Here is a 10,984-nt window from a genome sequence, read left to right as displayed (position 1 = left end):
AAATCAGTATGAAATATGCTAAAGAAATTGTGCTTACATCTTGATTATTACTGTAATAATTTATTTAATTTATATTTACATCTTGTTTACATCTTGTTTAATGAATATTCACAAAGTGCTGTGTGGTTAAGGTGATTACAAAGCCACTGAATTTTAGTCATAATTCTGCCCGTTTTCCTTAAATTGCAATACGATTTTATTATTTTAAGTTTATGCATATACATATAAAAGAAATATCTCCAGTCACCATTTGAAGTCTGAGTTGGGTGTAGATTGCCAAAACTGTGCTGCCAAGATGTTGTAACAAATCTCGCGATAGGATAGATCATCTCGCGATAGGATAGATTATCTCGCGATGGGATAGATTAGCTCGCAATACAATACATTATCTCGCGAGAAAACTTTAACACGTTGTTGTCGTTCCATAACCAGGAGGAGAGCGCGTCGTTGTGTTGCAAAGCTTTACGAATTATTAAAAATCTACTGGTGGGTAAGTACATTTTGTAGTTTTTTATTAATGTGGTCGAATTGTACTTGTTTGACACGAAGGAAAAGGAAGAAATAATGCGCACATTGTCAACTGAAACGTAGTTTGAGTTTGGCTAAAATTAGCTAGTGTGCTAAGTTTTTTTAAATAATGCTTGAACAACAAATACATAACTTAAGTGCCAAGGGTATGCACAAAATGTTTTTATAGAATAACACAATCAAATGAAAGGACTTCCTAATCCACAATAACTTAAATGTACCGAATAAATACATCGATTTTATAGCTTTTTTTTTTTTTGTAATCTCCTTTATGGTCCTCTTATAAATATCTAATTCCTTAAGTGCCACAGAAAAAAAAAAGTTTTCTAATTGCTGAATTTTGCAACGATTAGTAAGTAAATAAGTAAATTAATCAAGTGATTTTCAACGGCTGAGCCACATATTACATGTTCGTATAGTAAAAGAAAGTTACACACCACTTTGTCATTTATACATCCAGAAACCTCCCACTGTAACCTCTTTGTGTATTGACAGTGCCAGAAAATATGAGGTACTGTTTCTGGGTATAATGTACATAATGAACAATTTACATCTATATTTTCAATAAATCTGTTTACAAATTATCAGGGTAAAATTTGTGCAGTATCTTAAATGAAACTTTTTTATTTTATTTTGTTTGTAATGAGATATTTGTTAGGTAATACCCAAACTTTACTCCAACTAATATTTCAGATACACTTAGGAGATAACACATTGTTTACTAATTTCTTTTAATTTTCACAGTGTGGTAATGTGTATATAACTTTAAGGGATTAAGGGATCTTTATACACATCTTCAAAATTCCATAAAGTGGTCCTTTATTTCTATTGCTTTTATTTTTTCCAACAGTGGATGCACAACATGACACCATCAATGTCAACAACACTCGTGGACCCGTGGACACATGTTGAGGTGTAAGTGCTAATGTTGAAAAAAATTAATGATCCGAATGTGTACAACCACAAAGTTGCTTTTTTGCCCTGTTACAGGGCAAGACAAACGCAGTCCTGTCAATTACAGAATAAATGTTAAAAGAACTCCATGTTGCCCTGAAATAACAGCTACAGCATCTAGAAAAATTTGAAGAATATGTTATGAATTTGAATGTCCAAGTGACACTTCTAAGATGTTGTAGTACTAATCAAATGATTACAGGTTAATGACACTTTATTGACACTCCAAGGGTGCAGTTCAGGTCACGATTCCATTGTCATTGTAAGTAGTACAGTATCAGAAGTATCAGACCTTAAGTAAACTTTCAGATGATCGTTCCCCTCGTCATTGTAGAGAAAACAAACACTGGGCAGTAGAAACAGTTTTGGTAGGCAGTTTGCTCTGGCTCAGATTTGCTCTGTTAAAGTCTCTAACCACAATGTAAGATTAACATTAGAAGACATTTCAAAAGATTAACTTCTGTGAAATTTTTAAATGCATTTTTATGTCTTTTGTGCTTCATTAATTTACATTAGAGTGCGATTTGTCTTGCAGGGTCACATAACGAACAGCCATCTGTCAGGCCATGTGCCACAACCGAACAAGGTATTGCAATTTTTGTCGTGTCTTTCACATAAAGAGGATGTCCTTTTAAAAAAATAAAAATAAAAAAATGTAACTGCGTTCAAATTGTTACTTTTCACACTTTTCTTTTTAATGTCTATATAGTATTGTCTCCAGTCCCAAATGCTTCATTGCCATCCCAGTCCCAGAGGACCCCCCCAGTGTATGTGAGAACTTTGCTGTCGCAACTTATTTTATACACATTATACCTTAATACCAACACAGCCTAATGTATAAATACATACATTTCTCTGAATCAGAATTCATACAGTTAAAAATATAGAGGCTACAATGTCTGTCATTGCTCAACAAGAGCTAAAGTACAGCCAGCTAATTTGACAGTAACTAATGCAGTAAAATTGCACAGCAGCCTTATTACTTTACCTTCACTTATAGCCAACCCTGGTCCTCGAGAGCCACTGCACTGCTTGTTTTCCAGCTGTCCCTGCCCTTCCAGCTTCTGATTGACAACACACCTGATCCATTACTAATCAGCAGTGAGTAAGGCATGGCTAGTTGGTAAACAAGCAGGTCAGTGGCTCTCGTATTTAACATTGCCATGATGCACACTACTGTTAATTTGTAATATTGACCATATGTTAAAATGTTCATGAAGTGAAGTAATACTGAATTATTTTTTTAGTATTTTTTTAGGTTTTTTTTTAGTCCTGTCAAATGCTTAAAGGCCAAATGCAGGTGGCCAACTTTCAAAGCTACAGCTTTGTACTATGTAATTTAAGGTAATTTTGGCCTTATGACATTAAAAAAAAAATTTCATGTTCCTTGTCCGTTATTTATTTAAGGGCCACCTGTCTTTATCAGAAATGTCCTGTTCATGTTCACACAGTTACACATCTACTTTATTTCAAGAGCACCATAGAGATATTGAAGAGGCAGTGGACTAATGCTGTTTTTATGTAAACTAGCACACATCTAATGCAGAAAATCTTTTATTGACATAAGATTATTCTAGACCAAAATAACATTTACTTATTGTTTACTTGTTACTAATGCTTCTTTCATGAAACTGAAAAAGTCTTGTTCCATTGTATTTTAAATGTATTTGTATAACCTTAAAGGCATTTTCAAAATAAGTGCATGTCATTTAACTCAATTTTGCCATTTTGTTTCTTAAATATCTTAAAATATTCATGCTCTCTTCCCTCAGATGCTCTGAAGAGGTGGAGTCCAACTGCCACAGACTCCAAAATTGATGCGTCAATGGTGGAACACCTAAAGCACGCTCCAGGAAGAGCTGGGGGCGGTGGTTATAAGAAATAAGCTGTTTTGAGAGACATTTACATGCGTGTTTACATTAATCCAGTATTTTTTTGTACTTGTTTGATTTATAGCTGTTTAAAATTAATGCAAAACTGTTTCAATTAATAAAAATTGAGTACTGCCACAATAATAATGCTTCTGGAAGAGCAGGTGCTTGTGGAGCAACAAAATGATAGTAAACATTTTGGAATAATGATGAATAAATAAAAGATTATAAATATACATATGTGTTCACTTTTATCCGTTACCTTGGTTATGTTCTTGTTTGAATAATGGCTACTTAAAATTAATGTAAAGCTTTGAGAAAATTGGTGCATGCTTAGAATTAACTACATTATACTATTTCTATTTTCATGTTTAAATAGTAGCTGTTTAACAAATGGAAGACCTTGAAAAAAATGTAATATGCACAAAATATGTTGTAGTAAATTAGAACGGTCTAATTCTTGCTTAAGTCCACAAAATGTTTTATTGTTTGTAATGTACACGTGGTTAAAACGTTTTGTAGACGTTCAGGTCTGACTGGACCGACTTTGGACCGTTTTTGAACTTGTAAGTTAAGGTGTCTAAACATCACGACATAACTGATTGCCTTTTCACGATGTTACAGAATGGGTGTGTGATTATTTTATATAGAGACTTATATACTAAAATTATATTAACACATTAAATTAACACATAGTATAGAAATACAGAAGAAGACCCATTTAGACGTCCAGGGACGCACAGAAAAAGACGTGCAGTACACGTCCAGATAACGTCAAAGACGTCGGTTCAATTTTCATTTTGGAACTATTTTTCAACCATGACGGGACGTGTCGGAGGGACGTCTTTTCAACGATCCTTACACGTCCAAATGTTTGCTGGGTGGTTCACAACAGTGTATATACTGAACTATACGAAGCTAAAACTTAAAAGTAACAATTATACATGCAACCACAGAGAACTGTAGATATGTACAAACGTATCTGAATGCATTTTTACTAAGTATTCTGTGTTACATATTTGTACGGATATGCCGTCCTACCGCGACTATTTTTGGCCAGGGACACGACGTTGCCGTCGGACCAATGTTAGCTGGGTAGGGTTAAAGAAAAAACTGAGCATGTTATATTACACTGTGGATCGCACGAGGTGGAAAGACAGGTACTCCAAGATAAGGTTCAGGAGGCAGGAAGGGAGTGGAATCTGATGGGGATACTAGGAACAGAAGGAGACGGAGAAGGGATAAGGAATACTAGAAAGTTAGGTGGCGGTACAGTAGATGGCGGTATGCACCTAAAAGTTTTTTTTTTTTTTGTTGCAATCCGGTGTTATGGATTAACTGGGCCCACTTTGATCCAAAAAATCTGGATTAAACTGATCCCATCAGAAGGGTGGATTCAGCGTGGATTTCATGCCCAAAATGTAATGAAAATTTTAAAAATGTATCAAATAATACTATATTTGGATCATGCAGTATCTTACAAGATATCCTATTTATTCATAAGGTTTTAATTTTATTTGTTCATCCGACAGGCTACAGTTATTAGGTAGGCTTTAACGTATTCAGCCTTTCAGTATAGGCCTAGAGCAAAGTAGAAAGAGTTTGGCCTCATAAAATAATCCCCCAAACAGCTGTCAAAATTGACCAAAAACAATCAATTTTATTTGGTCACTAATTGATATATATATATATATATATATATATATTCATCACAATCGAAAATATTTTTGTTTTTAGAATATTTATTAGTGATGCATGCAATGATTACAGAATAACCAAAAACTGACCAACTGACACGGAACAACTGACTCTGACAAAACTGCAGCAAACCAAAGCCAGACTTGATGGGGTGTTTTTTTTTTTTTTTTTTTTTTAAATGTGTGTGTTTTCATTTCAAATAAAAATAAACTTATATTGACCCCACACTGGCTGTTCTACTTGTTGCTCTTTACATATCTATAGTGATTTCCTATCCTGTTTGAGCACTGGTTATCCAGATTTGGTGATCCTGAAAAGTTCCTATCCGGATCAGATTGATCCAATCTGATGTTGCTTTAAAACTGGCTCAAAAGTAAGATGGATTACGTGATCACGGATCGCAAAAAAAAAAAAAAAGGATTACTAAATCCAGATCAATTTTATCCGGATTAAACCTTTTGAAAAAACAGTGTTGTGTAATATTCAGTTCCCGTGAAAAACGGTTCCAAATGGGCGGGCTTAGGACGAATATTCATACGGTTGTTCCGTGGTGGGCGTGGCCTTTTGAACTTCTTCAGCTCTTGTTTGATGAATTATTTCGATAATGTAATAAAGCCGAATGTTCATACGCCCCGTTTAGATGTACAGCTGTTTATGTTATTCACATAATAGGCTAAAATGCTTATTGTTTTGCATGTGCTTTCATCAGAACGCTATATCGTGGCCATATGAAAATGTTTTTGCTGTGTAGCTTATGTGGATAATACTAAACACCAAACACTTTTTTTTTTGTCAAGAGCTTTGTAATAATTGAAAAATTATATAATTAGCAGAGATGATTATGAGACCTAAAATTAAAAAAGCAAAAAGAAAAGAGGTCTAAAAAGAAAAAAGAAAAGAAAGGTAATTTTAAATGTATTACCCATAAAAGTTTGTGCTTCTGCACACACACACACACACACACACACACACACACACACACACACACACACACACACACACACACAAAGAGTTAACTTTTCCTATTTTATTCATACATTAATACATCAGTAGAAATTAGGCATTATCAGAATGCATAGTCATTACAAGAAATTCCACTCTATTCTCATATAATTATATGGTGCTTTACAATGTTGCATGTTTTAAAGCATGAAGAAAAAAGCAAAACCAGGAAAGAATTAAATATGTGGAGTACATCCAGAACAGCACCACCAGAACCTTGGGATGGGCACTGTCTCTGTGAGAGTCTGGCATCCAACTGAAGCTTGGGATTATATGGGCATCCTGAGGTAAGTTGGAAGGGCAGACAGAGAGTAATTATCTGCAGATGAAAAAAAAAAGTGTTATTTGCATTTTAACTTGTACTTTTGAAGTGCAGATACATGATGCATTCTGTAAAGTCTGGCTAAAGAGGTGTTTTTAATTTAAGTGATGATTTTAATTTAGGATTTAAGTGATGACTTACAAATCAAATGGTGCATAGAAATCAAATTAAATTAAACAGGGCCTTGGCATCCAGGACAGACAAAAACATCTTTTGTATTGGGTCGGTTTACACATTCCCAGTGAAACCACCCATTACAGCAGTCACACTGAATCTGAATAAAACAATGACATGACAGCATATTTTAAAGAAACATTCAAAGAACATTCAAAGAGCAATTGCTGGCTGACAGACCCAAGAGTCATGTGTATCTTGTGTGGATGGGTATTTGTCCCCACATGCCAAGCATAAGTCTGAAAGGTCATCTATGGAAATAAAAGCACCAACAAAATGCACTTAATATCTTAATATTGATGAAGCAAATGATGTGTCAATTTTATAAACATACATACCACTTTTTTGTAGCAGACACAGGCCCATTTCTTTGCGAAACATATTGATATTTGCAGCTGTGGTTTTAAACTCCAAACTGCCACCTGTTAGAATTGCTTCTGCAAACTACAAAAATAATTAATTAAACCCCCAATACTTTAACACTTTTGATAACTGTGCTTTAAAAAAAAACAACAACAACAACAAAAAAAAAATCCCACATGAATTGCCATCCTGTTGAAAGCTGTGTGGTAAAGTACCACATTCCCACTTCCCAGCAATTCCTTTTGTGGCCATAAATTTGCTTTGTTGGGTTCAGAAATATTTCAAACGTTAACAAAAATCAGACAAGCAATTAATAAATGAGGACATTAAGGGCATATGTTTGTTCTGACCTTACAACCTTTTCACACTGAGCAAATTTTTTATGGTCTTCACCAAGATAATTTAAGTATAGAATCCTCCGTTCTTTAGGATAAATCACCTGTAAAATGAAAATTATTTAACCTTGCTCTGAATTTCTATCACTTTAGTTCACAGAAGGATGAGACTGGAAAGAAACAGACCATGAGTGTCCAGTGGTTGTTCTCGTTAATTGAACCAATCACAACATCATATTTGCCTGGATCCAGCTACAGTGGAGATGCATGAAATATTGTAACAAGGTCAGTTTACTAGTTCTCCTACATGAAAAACATGAAAGGTCCATTTAAAGAAATCAGGATTGTTGTTTTTACCCTTTTCATTAAACTGCCACTGCCATTCCAGAGGTTTGATGCCTGATATGAATCAAGTACATAGCCCTTGCCTGTGTAGTTTTTTGTAAGCAAGGTCAAGTATGCATTGATAACCTAAAACAAAAAACAAATAGATTTACACAATTGTATCCCTTACATTACATTTATTTATGCCTAAAAAACAATTGATTAAACCAAAATATTTTAAAAGAACAATTACACACACTGTTTGCAGATTTATAAATACTGATGGGTTCTAGCTCACTTTCAAGCATTTCTCCAGGTCTGAGGCATTCAACATAACATGTAAACACTTTATATGGGCCGATTTTACTACATAGTATGCCGCCTCTTTTCTTGGCCCATATTTCTTCTACCAAGATGTTTGGTTGATGGGCATATGCTATTCATCAGAGGGTTATTTATTACTTTTTTAATATAATTATGTAACTCAACACCACAGCTCATTTATAGTGCTTAATAAATTGGATTAATGTAGTTAATAAAATTGTTAATTACTTATTTTAATGTTTAATTATATGTTCCCCTCAGTGTGCAGGGATAATGAGCAAGGAACAGATTGCCAAACACAGTATTGTGTGTGTGTGTGTATATTTATATATATATATATATATATATATATATATATATATATATATATATATATATTAGGGCTGTGTATTGCCAAGAATCTGGAGAATCTAAAGTGCTTACAGGATTTCTAAAGAAAACAAAAGAATTGTAAAACAATAAAATAAAAACACATATTGGACATTCTAAGAACCTTTTTGTTCTGAGAATTTCCAAGTTTTTCACTTTGTAATTATGCTCCGCGTGGAATCGCCGAGACCGCGACGCGAGCACCGCCTCAACAGCACAAAACAATTATACATGCAACCACAGAGAATTGTAGATATGTACAAACGTATCTGAATGCATTTTAGGAAGTATTCTGTGTTACATATTTGTACGGATTTATACCGTCCTACACATGACTATTTTGGCCAGGGACACGACGTTGCCGTCGGACCAATGTTAGCTGGGTAGGGTTAAAGAAAAACTGAGCATGTTATATTACACTGTGGATCGCACGAGGTGGAAAGACAGGTACTCCAAGATAAGGTTCAGGAGGCAGGAAGGGAGTGGAATCTGATGGGGATACTAGGAACAGAAGGAGACGGAGAAGGGATAAGGAATACTAGAAAGTTAGGTGGCGGTACAGTAGATGGCGGTATGCACCTAAAAGTTTTTTTTTTTTTTGTTGCAATCCGGTGTTATGGATTAACTGGGCCCACTTTGATCCAAAAAATCTGGATTAAACTGATCCCATCAGAAGGGTGGATTCAGCGTGGATTTCATGCCCAAAATGTAATGAAAATTTTAAAAATGTATCAAATAATACTATATTTGGATCATGCAGTATCTTACAAGATATCCTATTTATTCATAAGGTTTTAATTTTATTTGTTCATCCGACAGGCTACAGTTATTAGGTAGGCTTTAACGTATTCAGCCTTTCAGTATAGGCCTAGAGCAAAGTAGAAAGAGTTTGGCCTCATAAAATAATCCCCAAACAGCTGTCAAAATTGACCAAAAACAATCAATTTTATTTGGTCACTAATTGATATATATATATATATATATATATATATTCATCACAATCGAAAATATTTTTGTTTTTAGAATGTTATTGGTGATTGCATGCAATGTGGTTACAGAATAACAAAAAACTAAATAACTGATATGAGACAACTGACTCTGACAAAACTGCAGCAAACCGAAAAGCCAGACTTGATGGGGTGTTTTTTTTTTTTTTTTTTTTTAAATGTGTGTGCCATTTCAATAAAATAAACGGTATTGACCCCACACTGGCTGTTTCTACTCTGTTGCTTTTACATATCTATAGTGATTTTTCTATCCTGTTTGAGCACTGATTGTCCGCAGATTTGGCGATCCTGAAGCCTTCCTATCCGGATCAGATTGATCCAATCTGATGTTGCTTTTAAACTGGCTCAAAAGTAAGATGGATTACGTGATCACGGATCGCAAAAAAAAAAAAGATTACTAAATCGAGATCAATTTTTATCCGGATTAAACCCTTTTGAAAAACAGTGTTGTGTAATATTCAGTTCCGTGAAAAACGGTTCCAAATGGGCGGGCTTAGGACGAATATTCATACGGTTGTTCCGTGGTGGGCGTGGCCTTTTGAACTTCTTCGCTCTTGTTTGATGATTATTTCGATAACGTAATAAAACCGTTCGTTCCTTACGCCCGTTTAGATGTACAGCTGTTTATGTTATTCACATAATAGGCTAAAATGCTTATTGTTTGCATGTGCTTTCATCAGGAACGGGCTATATCGTGGCCATATGAAAATGTTTTTGCTGTGTAGACTTATGTGGATAATACTAAACGCAAACACTTTTTTTTTTTTTTTTTGTCAAGAGCTTTGTAATAATTGAAAAATTATATAATTAGCAGAGATGATTATGAGACCTAAAATTAAAAAAGCAAAAAGAAAGAGGTCTAAAAAGAAAAAAGAAAAGAAAAGGTAATTTTAAATGTATTACCCATAAAGAAGTTTGTGCTTCTGCACACACACACACACACACACACACACACACACACACACACACACACACACACACACACACAAAGAGTTAGCTTTTCCTATTTTATTCATACATTAATACATCAGTAGAAATTAGGCATTATCCAGAATGCATAGTCATTACAAAAATTCCTCTATTCATATAATTATATGGTGCTTTTACAATGTTGCGTGTTTTAAACATGAAGAAAAAGCAAAACCAGGAAAGAATTAAATATGTGGAGTACATCCAGAACAGCACCACCAGAACCTTGGGATGGGCACTGTCTCTGTGAGAGTCTGGCATCCAACTGAGCTTGAGATTATATGGGCATCCTGAGGTAGTTGGAAGGGCAGACAGAGAGTAAATTATCTGCAGATGAAAAAAAAAAAAGTGTTATTTGCATTTTAACTTGTACTTTTGAAGTTACGATCATGATGCAGGTATCCTGTAAAGTCTATTTAAGGGTGTTTTAATTTAAGTGATGATTTTAATTTGGATTAAAGTGATGACTAAATCAATGGTTTTATAGAAATCAAATTAAATTAAACAGGACCTTGGCATCAGGACAGACAAAAGTATCTTTTTGCTGTTAGTTAGGTTTACACATTCCCAGTGAAACACCCGCATTACAGCAATCTACTGAATCTGAATAAAACAATAGGCATGACAGCATATTTTAAGGCACATTCAAGAACATTCAAAGGCAGAATTGTGCAGCTGACAGGCCAAGAGTCATGTGTATCTTGTGTGGATGGGTATTTATTCCCCATGCCAAGCATAAGTCTG

General features: G+C 34.5%; 1 long non-coding RNA gene across 1 annotated transcript; it reads right to left on the bottom strand.

The window, feature by feature from the left end:
* Positions 1 to 6,116: 6,116 nt before the first annotated feature.
* Positions 6,117 to 8,121, bottom strand: LOC127159296 (uncharacterized). The gene is made up of 4 exons (XR_007826411.1): positions 7,605 to 8,121; positions 6,888 to 7,499; positions 6,517 to 6,800; positions 6,117 to 6,372 (listed from the first exon to the last, which is right to left on the bottom strand). It is a non-coding gene; the product is annotated as an uncharacterized LOC127159296 (long non-coding RNA).
* Between the last annotated feature and the right edge of the window lie 2,863 nt (positions 8,122 to 10,984).

The sequence above is a fragment of the Labeo rohita genome, unplaced genomic scaffold (genome assembly GCF_022985175.1).
Source record: "Labeo rohita strain BAU-BD-2019 unplaced genomic scaffold, IGBB_LRoh.1.0 scaffold_2061, whole genome shotgun sequence".
NCBI lineage: Eukaryota > Metazoa > Chordata > Actinopteri > Cypriniformes > Cyprinidae > Labeo > Labeo rohita.
The sequence above is the reverse complement of the archived record's forward strand: the minus strand, read 5'-3'. Positions and strand labels throughout refer to the sequence as shown.